The sequence below is a fragment of the Muscardinus avellanarius genome (assembly GCF_963383645.1).
Source record: "Muscardinus avellanarius genome assembly, chromosome: 3".
Classification (NCBI taxonomy): Eukaryota; Metazoa; Chordata; class Mammalia; order Rodentia; family Gliridae; genus Muscardinus; species Muscardinus avellanarius.
In genome coordinates, this window is record NC_137788.1 from 150,378,030 (window position 1) to 150,390,505 (window position 12,476).

Below are 12,476 nucleotides of genomic sequence, written 5' to 3' on the forward strand. Positions count from 1 at the left end.
CTCTGGATTTCTCTGTGGGAAAACAGGGATCACAAATACAAATACACAGGCCTCAGCTTCAGAGTCTCCTCTTTTAACCATACACACTGCTCTGACTTCTCCCACTTGAAGTTCTTTGATAGCACTGAAGATGCAGATGTTCTTGGTTACAGTTGCTAGGCAAAGCCTTCTGGGATGGAACCACCTGCCCTAATTAATAGGCAAATATTTCTGAATGTGGGTCATTGGGACTCACATCTCTGAGAATAGATTTCTGTGGCTGTGCCACCCTTCTGTGAGCCAACCTATTCATTCTCCATGGTTTGTTAAATAGGTTCCCATCTGTCAGAGGCTTCCCTGTGGAGCTGGTATATTTCATTTTGAAACCCCACAGAGATAAGAAGTCTGGAAGAGATTCTTTTTGGGACATACCTAGATGCTGTGCTTTGCTTTTTTTTTTTTTTTTTTTTCAGTGGATACAGAGCCAGCTAGTGGTGGGAAGACAGCACCAGGAGAAGTGCTGGGGAAGCTGGCTTCTGGTTTTCTGCACTTCCAAAAAAAGTAACTTAAACCCCACTTATGCTTCAAGATTTGGTTCAGTCACTGCATCTCCCAGGAGGCCTTTGCTGTGGCCCTCAAGAGCTCCTTCTCCTTGTCCCATATCTGCATTTCAATTGAAGTAGAATAATGTCTTTGCAAAGTGGGTTTCTCTCCCACTTAGATGATCAGTTTCTCCAAGCCAACAATGAAGTTTGCTTTTTTTTTTTTTTTTCAGCTCTGAAACTCAAAGCCCAACACAAGGTACAATATCAGTAAATGTTGCTTGAGGAGAACTGGACATGACACAGAAAGTCAAGCATAGATATGTGCAGGGTTATGAGAATCATAGGCAACTCTCCCTCCAAATCTTAATTTTCCAACTATGGTTTTAGCTGCCGATGGTTCATTTTTGTAGGTGAAAGGCTATGACTCAGAAGCATTGCCTGTGATAACTTCTCTCTGTGTTCTCACTTCTCAATCTACTTTCTACTTTATCTAGCTTTTGTGCTGAGTGCACTACAGAAATGGTGCCTAAGGCCACCAGTGGCATGCATACGCTCAACTCAAACCCAGTTCTCAGTTCTCAGCTTATTGGAGCTGTCAACATCAGCATTGCTGACCATAAAGTCCTCAAACACTTTCCTCCTGCCTTTGCGGACATAACAGTCCCCGATTCCCTCCTATGTCGTGGCTGCCCTTTTTCTATCTTTATTTTAAGATAATTTTTTATCTAATCATTAAATATTGAAGTTACCCAAGGCCCAGCCCAGGCTCTGTTTTTCACTCACTCTGCGATCTCAATCATTCACAAGAAATGGAATTAGTACTGATGCATGGGTGACTTGTAAATGTACATCCCTTGTCTAGAGAATGTCTCTCAAATCCATATTCAATTTTCCAGCTGTCTAATTGAAATGTCTATATGAATCTGACAAAGTTTCCATATATATATCAAAATGTGAATCTCATTATGATATATAATTACATTGTGCCAGTAAGAATCTTTCAAAAATGTGAGCTTATGATCTTGACACCCCCTTTAAATGTGTTATTTTTGAGGATTTCTCTATTGTAACCGAAACTCTCCTCAATTAAACCCCTTCCCAAAGCCAAAAATTTGGGATTGATTTCTACTAACTTCCTCCTTCTCATTTTTTCATACTTAATGTTATCAACACATTCATTATTATTATTATTTGTATTCCTGGAGGTTGAATTAGAATTAGAATGGGCATTCTAATTCTGAGCTACACTCCCAATCCTGATTTTATTTCTATTTTTTAAAACAGGATGTCTCTAATTCGATGAGGGTGTCCCTGTAATCCTCCTGCCTGTGCCTCCTAAGTACTAGGATTATAGGCATGCATGATACCATCTGGCCATATATTAATTTGTATGTATATATCCTAAATATAATTAACACCTGTATTATTTTTTCCATTTTGATCCATTTCATTGTTACCCAGATTACTATGAAAACCTACTAACTAGTCTACTCACATAATTTCTGGTCCTCTGTACTGCATTTTCCTACATATTAACATCATCTCTTAAACACAATTTTGGATGCGTCTCTTTTGTGCTTGAATCCTTCAAAGACTTTTCATTGTGCCTAGAAAAAAGATTCAATTTCTGAACCTGACATAGAAGAACATGAGTCCTCTGCATTGCTTTGGTTTGCAAATGTAAAACCCATACTCAAACTTACACACCAACGCATGAGTGACTAAAAGCTGAAATGTTAAAGCATTTAACTGATTTTATTTTTATTTATGGCTTTATCTAAGCACTAAGCTATTTTATCTGGACATGTTTCACATCTATCTATCTATCTATCTATCTATCATCTATCTCTCTATTTCTGTAGTTTTTTAACATTGTTTTCTTCTGAGGCTGCATTTTCATACAGCCTCCTTTTAAGAAATTTCCATGAGACACCAAGGCTTGACTAAAACAAACACTCAGAAATCTCTACAGTTAGAGAGGCCTTTCCCATGAGTGCACCACCACCATACTGGGAACGACTCCCATGGGTACAGGGGTGCTGCTTAGATACTATGCCCATTTCTTTAATGGTCACCATGGCTGGAGACAGTGGTGGGAGGAAGAACAGAATGAGGTGATGGTTCAAGTGTGGGTCAGGTACCCAATCCTGGAAACCAAAGGTGGTGCTCAGCCACAATTTAAAGTTAAGGATTAAGAAGGAATAATTGGTGCTTTCCCAAATATATGCTGGTCAGACTGAAAACCCAAGGTCGCTTGTGTGTCTCTAGAGCCTCATGCCTTCCCCTCTGAGATCCAGCCACACTGGTCTTTAGCTTTTCTTTTCCCTACCTGCCCTATTAAAGATGTACATGCCGCCCCCCTCAAGCCCTCACCTCATCCCTATCCACAGAAGAAAGTCCAGGATTTCCCAGGACTGCCACATGTAAACACCCATTTCATTTAATGACTCTGGCTACTGACAACATAACCACCAGCAGCCTTGGGGACCAATAAGCTCTCTGAGTAGGAAATGAGACATGATTTTCAGCAGCTGAGAGAGGCGGAATGGTGCTTTGCTGGATATTTGTTCTCAGTTCATTGAAGAACAAAAAAGGGAAAAAGATGACACTCCACCACATTTGTGGTGGTTTTGTTTTCATCTCTCTCTGAGCATCTGACAAGAAATGTACCACGTATGCAATAGTAGTTTCCACTTACAGACCATATTACCTCTGACACTGGGCTAAATATTTTAGGTGAGAAGAATGTTTCATCGGTATGCTAAACAAGGCATAGGAATATGGGGAGAGAAAAGCTCTTCTCTTCTCTCTATAATCCAGGGAAAAAAAAGAGAAAAAGATGCAAAGTTCCATAAAGAAGATTTACTTCAAAAATGTTACTGAGAGTCATTCAAAAGTAGCCCTGATGGAGAAAAGTGCATAGCTTTCACCATGCTGGAAAGAGCATGCATTTGATCCTTGATTCTCTCCACTTACTAGCTACATCACTTAGCCACTTTGAACCCATTTTTTTTCTTTATGGTTAAAATATGGGGAATAACATCTCTATTGCAAGATTATCAAAAGGATTAGGGATAATATAGCTAAAGTACCTAACACCATCTATACTATTATGGTAGCACATTCTACTGTAACAGGTAAACCCTGAATACCAGTGGCTGAATAGTATAAAAATGTAGTTATTTTTCCCTCTCAGGCATGCATGGTCTTGAATGCAGTGTGTTTGAAGGACCGGACTCTGTCCATCCTTGATACTCTTTCCAGTGCTTTCGAGCAGTGGATGAGAAGAGAGCGTGAGGACGGCACACGAGGCTTCTATAAGCAAGGCCTGGAGAGGGACAGCTCACTCCTTCTCCAAGTCAATGCCCACACTCGGTCAACTAGTTCCATCTAACAACTGCAAGTAGATGTGCGTTACATAATATGGCTTTACGCCAAAGGGAAACAGAAAGCAGGTTTGAGAAGATCCATTTCCCTCCCTGTCCCCCAAGCAGAGGTGATGTTTGAACATGGGAGGAAGATCTCTCCCCCTGTCCCTAGAGCAGAGTTGATGTTTGAACATGGGAGACATTTCATTGCCATATGCAAACATAGGCTCATACTAGATTTCAACCAAGTACTTTCAGAAGCTCCAAATGAGAACAGGTCACTGGCCTCATTCCGGTTACTTTTTATGTCTTTTTTTTTTCCTGTGGTCCACAATATTTGTCAGGGATGGTCCTTCTCTGGCAGGTCTCAATTCTCGAGAGACTATGGTTCAAAATACCCAACACATCTACCTCTAGGAAAACACCTAATTATCTTTAAGACTTAGTTCTTTGAATAAGCCTTCTATGATCAGTCAGTCATCCTTTAGGGAGCTATTAAGCCCTGTATCTCTTCAATCACAGCATCTCTCTTGCTTTCTGGTATACCCTTGTTAACCTATTGCAGAATTTCTACATCTCAGCAATACTGGATTTGATGCTAGCAGCAATCTCCCTTCCCCATCACGAAATGTGTCTAGACATTGTCAAATGTCTCCCAATGGGTAGAAGTACAAAAACAACTGTAGGTAAGGACTGTGGCTCTATTATAATGATTGATTTTTTGTGTATTTTTAGACTAAATAGGGAACTTCAGATGAACAGGACCCTTTCTTATTTGTCTCTGCAAACTCACCATAGTGTCAGACACATGGAGGGTATCTGCCAATGCCATTTTTATTTATAAAGTAAATAATAAATGAAAACAAATAGAATAAGCAATAGGGACTAAAAAAGAGGAAGCTGGACAAAAAAAAGTGAATATTTTAATCCTGTTGCAGAGAGAAGTAGTCAATATACAGTATTAAAGGATTAAAGTAAGATCTTTTAACTTTGGCAAAGGAGACCAGCAGAATCATCTTAGCGTTCTGTATATAACTGGCCCCTTATTCTGAGAAATATACAAGAACTCAGTCATCTTTAAGCCTTCAAGTCTGATTTTCTTGGAAGCTCTCCTCAGATTTGCTTTAATAATTTGAAAGGGATGGCAATGAGAAGAGGGAAGGTAAGGAAACTTACCCACCATAAACACCCCTCTAAAGGATCACTGCTTTCTAGAGTTCTCTACTGGACTACTGTTGCTCAATTGGTGCTGAGGTCTTGCTGATAAAGTCTAAATAAGATAGCCATCAACGCTAAATGCAAACAGTGCAATAGGGATTATGAATTAGCAACTGTCCATGGACTTGAAAGTCTGCTGCCCAAGCTCCTCTGTGGGTGGCCAGGCAAGTGCCAGGCTAAGTGGACAGTGGGAAGTTGTCAGAGTTCTTGCAATAGGGTTGCATATAGAAGTTGTAAACACAAATGCAATTCAGAGTCAATGAATGACAAGGAAACTGTGTGTTGAGAGATATTTCTCTCTGTGAATATCTCATGGATACAGTTTCTCAGTCTTCTGAGCATAGGTATTTCTAGCCGAATTAAGATTGTTCATAGCCAGGCATGGCAATGCACATCTGTAATCCCAACATTTGGGAGTCTGAGAGAGGAAAATAACAGACTTGAGGCCAGCTTCAGGAATTTATCAAAAATCTGTTTCAAAAAAATAAAAAAAAGGACTGAGGCATGTATTTTGAAGAATGCCTCTGGTTCAATCCCTAGTACCAAAAATAAGAAGAAAGATTAAAAAAAGAATGTTTATATAAGAAGACATTCCATGGAAGTACAGCATAGAGATACCTCCATTCAAAGACATGGCCAGGGTGATATTCCTTTCTCTTCCCAGAGAATATAAATTTATAGTCCATGGTAAAATGGATTGTATCTATCTATCTATCTATCTATCTATCTATCCATCCATCCATTTATCTACCTGCCTATATATTTCTTCTCTTTTCTTCCTCTCTCAGTCTTTGGATAGAGAGCCAGCCCACTAGCAACTTTATTTTCAGGTTCCTCTCGCATATCATGTTCTGCTGCTTTGGTACAATTAAGCCTCAGGGTCTAGGGTTGGGAACTGATGCAGGACATTGCTTTGGCTGCCAACTTCCTTGCGAGTAATGAGCTGTTTCTGACACTGATTCAGAGGTCTCGTGTTAACTGGCAAATAGGTTAAAATCTCAGATTCTTCACAGCATTTGATATGACACCATGTTCTAAATTGTCAATGTCTTTGGTTATTCAGTTATTCAACAGCATTTTTTGTTATTGTTTGTTTTTTAAGAAGACCTATTACACTTTAGAAATTTCTCTAAGTGCTAGGAACGAGCAATAAATTAAATAAAAGCCAGGCATCGTGGAACACACCAATAATCCCAGCACTTGGGAGGCTGAAACAGGAGAATCACAGGTTTGAAGACAGCCTCAGCAAGTAGTAAGACCCTCATCAACCTAACAAGACTTTGTTTCATGCTAAGTGAGATTAGTAAGTCACAAAAAATAAGAAATTGAATGCTCACCCTAATATGCAGAAGCTAGGAGAAAATGGGTCATAAGAGGAACTCTAGATGAAGAAGGAGATACTATAGATGAGCAAATAAGGTCACCTAACTGAGGGGATGGGAGGGAAGAAAGGGAAATTCTCTATTGTACATGATGTACATTAATAAACATATCAAAATCAATCACTTAGCCTAACATTGAGGAGGAGGGAGTGGGAGGGAATGGGGTGGGATTCTGATTAAGGCTAATTGAGTGATTTGTACATGTATGCCTCCACCATCTTGTACCCCATTATGATGTATGACTACAATGCACCAATAAAAATATTATAAAGACCCTGTTTCAAAATAAAAATTAAAAAATCAGGATAAGGGTATATCTTAGATGTAGAATACCTCTGAGTTCAAGACCCTGTACCTCTCTCCAAAATAAGTTGAATAAGAATAGCTTCCTGATTGAATGGCAGTTATATTCCAGACAGTGAGAAACAATAACAACTCAACAGGTTAAGATGCTGCTTTTATATGGTTATAATTTCTGTGCAGAAAATGCAAGGGTGCAAATGGTAGGGAGTGACTGGACATAGGCAGGTGTCTATTGAGACCAGGGGTCTGATGAGACCTCTATATTGGTGAGATTTGAACTAGCCTGAAAAGTGTCACAGGTGTTCAAGGGCCAATGGGAAGGGTGTTTCAAGAAGAAGCAAGAGCAAACCTCGATTGTCCTTAAAAACACTGTATCTGAAGGACAGTGACCAAAGGAAATAGTAGCAGGGGCTAAGAGAAGAAAGACATCAAAAGTCTGGGTGGACTATATGAACCTGGGGGCTGTAGCAGTAGACCTTCATTTTATATTTTGCTTTTATCTATCTTATTTATAGTAGGAAGGATATGGAGATATTTATCTTCAAAGAGTTGCAGTAAAAATAAGTCAGAGGAGAGAGTGAAGGGTATACAGTTGGACTGGAGAAAACCCAGGGAGCTGAGAAGCAGGGACTGAGACTCTCACCTTAGCAGAAGCACAATGTTCTTATATCTCCTGAATGGGCTGGGGAGCAGAGGTAGTGTTGAGGGTGTGTCTGGCTTGAAGATACATAACCCAGGTTGCTGTCCTGTGGGAGGAAATGCTTCTCTCTAAATGTGAGCACTTCACAGGAGCCCTTTTCATCAGTGAGTACCTCTCTGTTGGCCTCTGCTCAGCTCAGCTCATGATTTTCATAGTTTAACCAAGGAAAGCCAATCCCAAAAGGTTGAGCTATGCAAAATTTCATATTTGAACAGAACACAAGTATGTCTGACTTCACAGTTTGGGCATCTTACATTAACAGAGAAAGGGTGGCGTACTTTATGGAATGGTGCTGGTAGGGAGGAGGAGGGGAGGAGGAGGAAGAGTGTGGACATAGCAACATAAAATATGACTTTAAAACCTCTATTATTACTCTAATAAACAGCTTAATCTTTGGGGGGGGAACATTAAATCAAGGCTCAGTTTTCTCAACCAGAAAGTGAGAATATTCATAAAGCCATGATGAATTGTTGAAACTGAGAAGGCACATGATACAACAAACATAAAACTATTTGGAGTTCAATAAATTCTATATTATTTTCTTTGGTTCAAGCTACAGGAGTCTATGGCTATATATCTGAGGAATATTTGCTATTTCTGTTAATTAAAACTGCACTTCTGGCCGGGCGTGGTGGCGCACACTTGTAATCCGCACGCTTGGGAGGCGGAGACAGGAGGATCGCGCTGGTTTGGAGCCAGCCTCGCTGGCTTAAGAGACCCTGTTTCCAAATTTAAAAAAAATATATAAAATAGGTCTGGGAGTGTAGCCTGGAGGTAGAAGGGCTTCCAAGAACCCCAGTACCACCAAAAATAAATAAATAAATAAATAAATAAATAAATAAATAAATAAAACTGCACTTCTGCAAAGTTTTCTCTGCATTTGTGATTAGGAGATCTACTGACAACAGAAAGTGTTCTAAAGTTTCCTATTTAGGAAAATGTAGTTAAACAAGTTTTACTTATTATAGAATAATCTATAAAGCATTAGAGGCCAATTAATCTCCGCCTGTGTTTTCACAGACAAAACCCAGGACACCTGCACTGCTGCCTGGACTGATGGCTAGAGGTTACATTTTGAAGATCTGGTTTTAAAAATTTCAGGAGTCACTGCTGTTTAGTGCTTTATTCTGTAAAAATAGATTCAAGCTGTGTACTGTGGTGCACACCTGAAACCACAGCTAAATGGGAGACTGAGGCAGAGAAATCATGAAATCGAGGTCGTCCTATGCAACTTCATGAGACCCTGTCTCAAAATTAAAAGAAAAAATGGGCTACAGATGAAGCTCAGTGGTGGAATGCAGCAGACTTCCATCTCCAGAAAATATGTAAGTAAAGTAAGTATGTAAATAAGTGTAAATAAACTATAAAGATAGGTTACAAATCCAAACTTTACTTATATTGCTAATCGTGTTTTTTTAAAAAAATTGGCACTTCTTCGAATAATAGCTCAAGGGAAATAAGCATTAAATATGACTGGATACTTTTGCCATTAATTCTTAAATATGATTACTATTTAATAAATGTAAATTTCCTGCTTAAATGTCAATACGACCCCTTTTAGCAGGGCGTCCTAAATCCTTATGTCGCACCTTTAGTTCCTTCTTCTACTCATCCAGGTATTTTTTTTTATTATCATATTTTTTTGGTAGTACTGGGGTTCCCTGAAGCCCTTCTACCTCCGGACTATACTCCCAGACCTATTTTATATTTTTATTTGGAAACAGGGTCTCCTAAGCCAGCGCGCATGGCTGGCTTCAAACCTGCGCGATCCTCCTGTCTCCGCCTCCCAAGTGCGGGGATTACAAGCGTGCGCCACCACGCCCGGCTTTCATTCAGGGTTTTAAAAAGACATCTGTAGATTATTATATAGATTATCAGAACAGTTGTGTGTGCATGTGTATGTGTATGTGTGTGTGTTGATTTTTTTTTATCCAAGGTCTTTTTTTTTAAGTCCCCTAAAAATAAACCCATCACTTCTAATCTTTTGGTTTGATAGTCAAGGTTTAACTAACTAAATAAACAGAGCCTCTGCTCTCTAGATTTCCTGTTTCTTGTTTTCCTGTCCCTCCCGTTATGGAAAGCAGCAGAAATAGAAATTAAATTAATTTCAAAAGATAAGAGAATTCTGAGAGTTAGGACTTCGTCTTTTTTAATTGTATCCCTAATACATAATCAGAGCCCAGCATATAGCTGAAACTCAGTAAATATTTGAAAAATGGATGAAAAAAAAGAACTTCTGCATTGAAAGATAAATCATTATGTCTTATATTCTTATATTAAAAATTCTTACATGGCTATCTATCTTCGCATATAAATTTTGCATCTCTTAGAATTGATGAGTCTAGGATTGAATAAAAATGCTGAATGAAATAATTTTGTTATCAATAAGTTTAATGAAAGTATTAATTATTAACTTGTCTGGAACATAGGGCTGGACCTACTAAACCCTTAGCTTGTACATATATCAATAGTTCTTTTAAAGGACTAGTTTATGGAAAGAAATACTTAACAACATGTAGACAATCGTGAGAGAGGGAGATGGTGAGGGGTGAAAGGAGGCATGATGCAGGAAAGAGTTCAAATATTGCTACATCTATATATGACGGTATCACTACCAATGTTATTAACAAGTACAGGGTGGTAGGGGAATGGGGTGGGACCTGAAGGGAAACACATGTCCTATGTTCATGGATGTTTGTATCACGCTGACCTGCAGTGTGATGTATAATTACAATGCACCACAAAAAGTATATTTAAAAAAAAATAGTGGCATCATTTTGTAAATGGGGACATCAACATGGTTTTCTTTCAGAAGGTGGGAGTATGGGCAAAGCTGACTGCCTGGTTCTCACTCCTGTGTTGGATGCAGGGCTGTGGGCAAAGCATTCAACTTCCCCATGCTTTATCTGAAAAATGGGATAACAACTGTAAAATGAGATATTAAACATGCTTTATCTGGCCGGGCATGGTGGCACACACTTGTAATCTCAGCATTTGGGAGGCAGAAATCGGTGGATCTCGGACAGCCTCAGCTACTTAGTGAGGCCCTCCACAACTTAGTGAAACCCTGTTCCAAAATAACAGAATAAAAATTAGGGCAGGGGGTGTAGCTCAGAGGTCGAATGCCCCTGGGTTTCATCTCTAGACCCACACACGCACAAAAAAAATGCTTTATCTGTAATGGGATAACAATTGTACTCTCTCTCACTGTCTCTCTCACTGTTTTATGTTTTATATTTTATTTTATTTTTTGGGTGGTACTGGAGATGGAACCTAGGGGCATTGTACCTCAAAGCTACACCCCCAGCCCTATTATTTTTTAGTCTTTATTTTTTGAAACAGGGTCTCACTGAGTTGCAAAAGGCCTCGCTAAGTAGCTGAGGCTGTCCACAAACTGCAATCCTACAGTTTCTGCCTCCCCAAAAGTGGGATTAAAGTGTGCGCCATTATCCTCGGCTACTGGGTTGTTTTAAGTGTCCAGTGAATGCAGGCGAACTCCTAGGGCAGTCGCGGACAGTAACAGACATTCAGCAAGTGTGGCTTATTGTTGTAAGAAAGTACAACAAACCTTGTTGATAAAGAAATGTCCCTCTATCACTTTATCAACCAGTTGCAGCCTGTGCTTAGAATTTTCCTAACCTATTTCACCCCTTGAAGCTCTAGGGATTTGTACCCAGTGTCCCCATATGTGGAATGTGCTCTCCTATCCGTTCCCCTTAACTGATGGCCACATCTTTGCCAGTGCTCCTTCCTCTAGGTTGTCTCCTCTAATCCACCAGGCTGCCCCACCACTGTCACAGCTCATGGACTATCTATCAGCTGAGCTATGCAGTCTAAACCACAGCTGTCTGTTGATCTGCTTGTCCTTCTCACTAGACAGACTAGCATATACCTGTGTCCCCAGCACCTGTCACAGTAAATGGCACTGATTAGCAACACACTGCTTACTTGTTAGGAATGAGTATATTTATCAGGAGGGCAATAAGGAATTCCTACGACCAAAACATACAGGCTAAGTGCATTCGTTCTAACTTTCATGCCTACATTGTCTTCAAATTTGGAAAACCATACACACAATCCACACATGGGTCTGAATCACAATATGGAGAAAAACTGGCTGAGCTTCATTCTAGTCAAAATATATGCCCAGAGGATCTTACCAAGTTTTTTCTCCCTCTAGTTTCTCTTCAAAATACCAGCCTCTCCCCCTTCCCATCTTACATCTGCAACACAAAAACCTCTCTTGGGGAATCAAAAGCATCTTAGAGCAGCTGATTAGAGAAGACCAATATTTTTTATCATTATCTGGAAATAGGTTCATTGGAGTAGAGATTAATCAAGTGTTTTCTCTATAGTCTACATTAGTCTGACTCAGAGGTGGCCCAAATTAACATTAAGAGTGTTTAATGTTCACCTGCAAGGTTTTTAAAAACTTGATGGTTATAAAGTGTCTTGATCAAGTTTTCTCCTAATGACCTCAGCAACATAGACTTAAGAAATTTAAATAACAAAGTTATTTTTGGCAGAGTAGCTTTTCAAACCTATAACAATATTATTATTGAAGTTCTTATAGATGACAAACAATGCACTTAGTAATAATTATATCCTAAAATAATTTAAATGAAAAACATAAATGGTTTCTCATAGGCATCTAGATGCCCAGATGAGATCTTTAACCCATTTTAACATCTTACATCTTTGCCTCAGATTCTTTAAACACATACACACAGAGTAAGCATTAAACACATCCAGTTAAATACTTTGGCCAATTCCCCCATCCTAGTCCTCTCTGGCCTTCCTGGGAATTCTATCTGATAATAGTGTTTCTATCCTGTCATTATTTTACTGCATGTGGTTTATCCATAAACAGCTCACATTTTATCATCCAGGACGCGTCCTCACCACTGCCTATGCGATCTTGCTTCTTTCTCCCTTTCTCCTTCCTCCCCTTCAATCCCTAGTTTCCTTCTGAAAGCCAGTA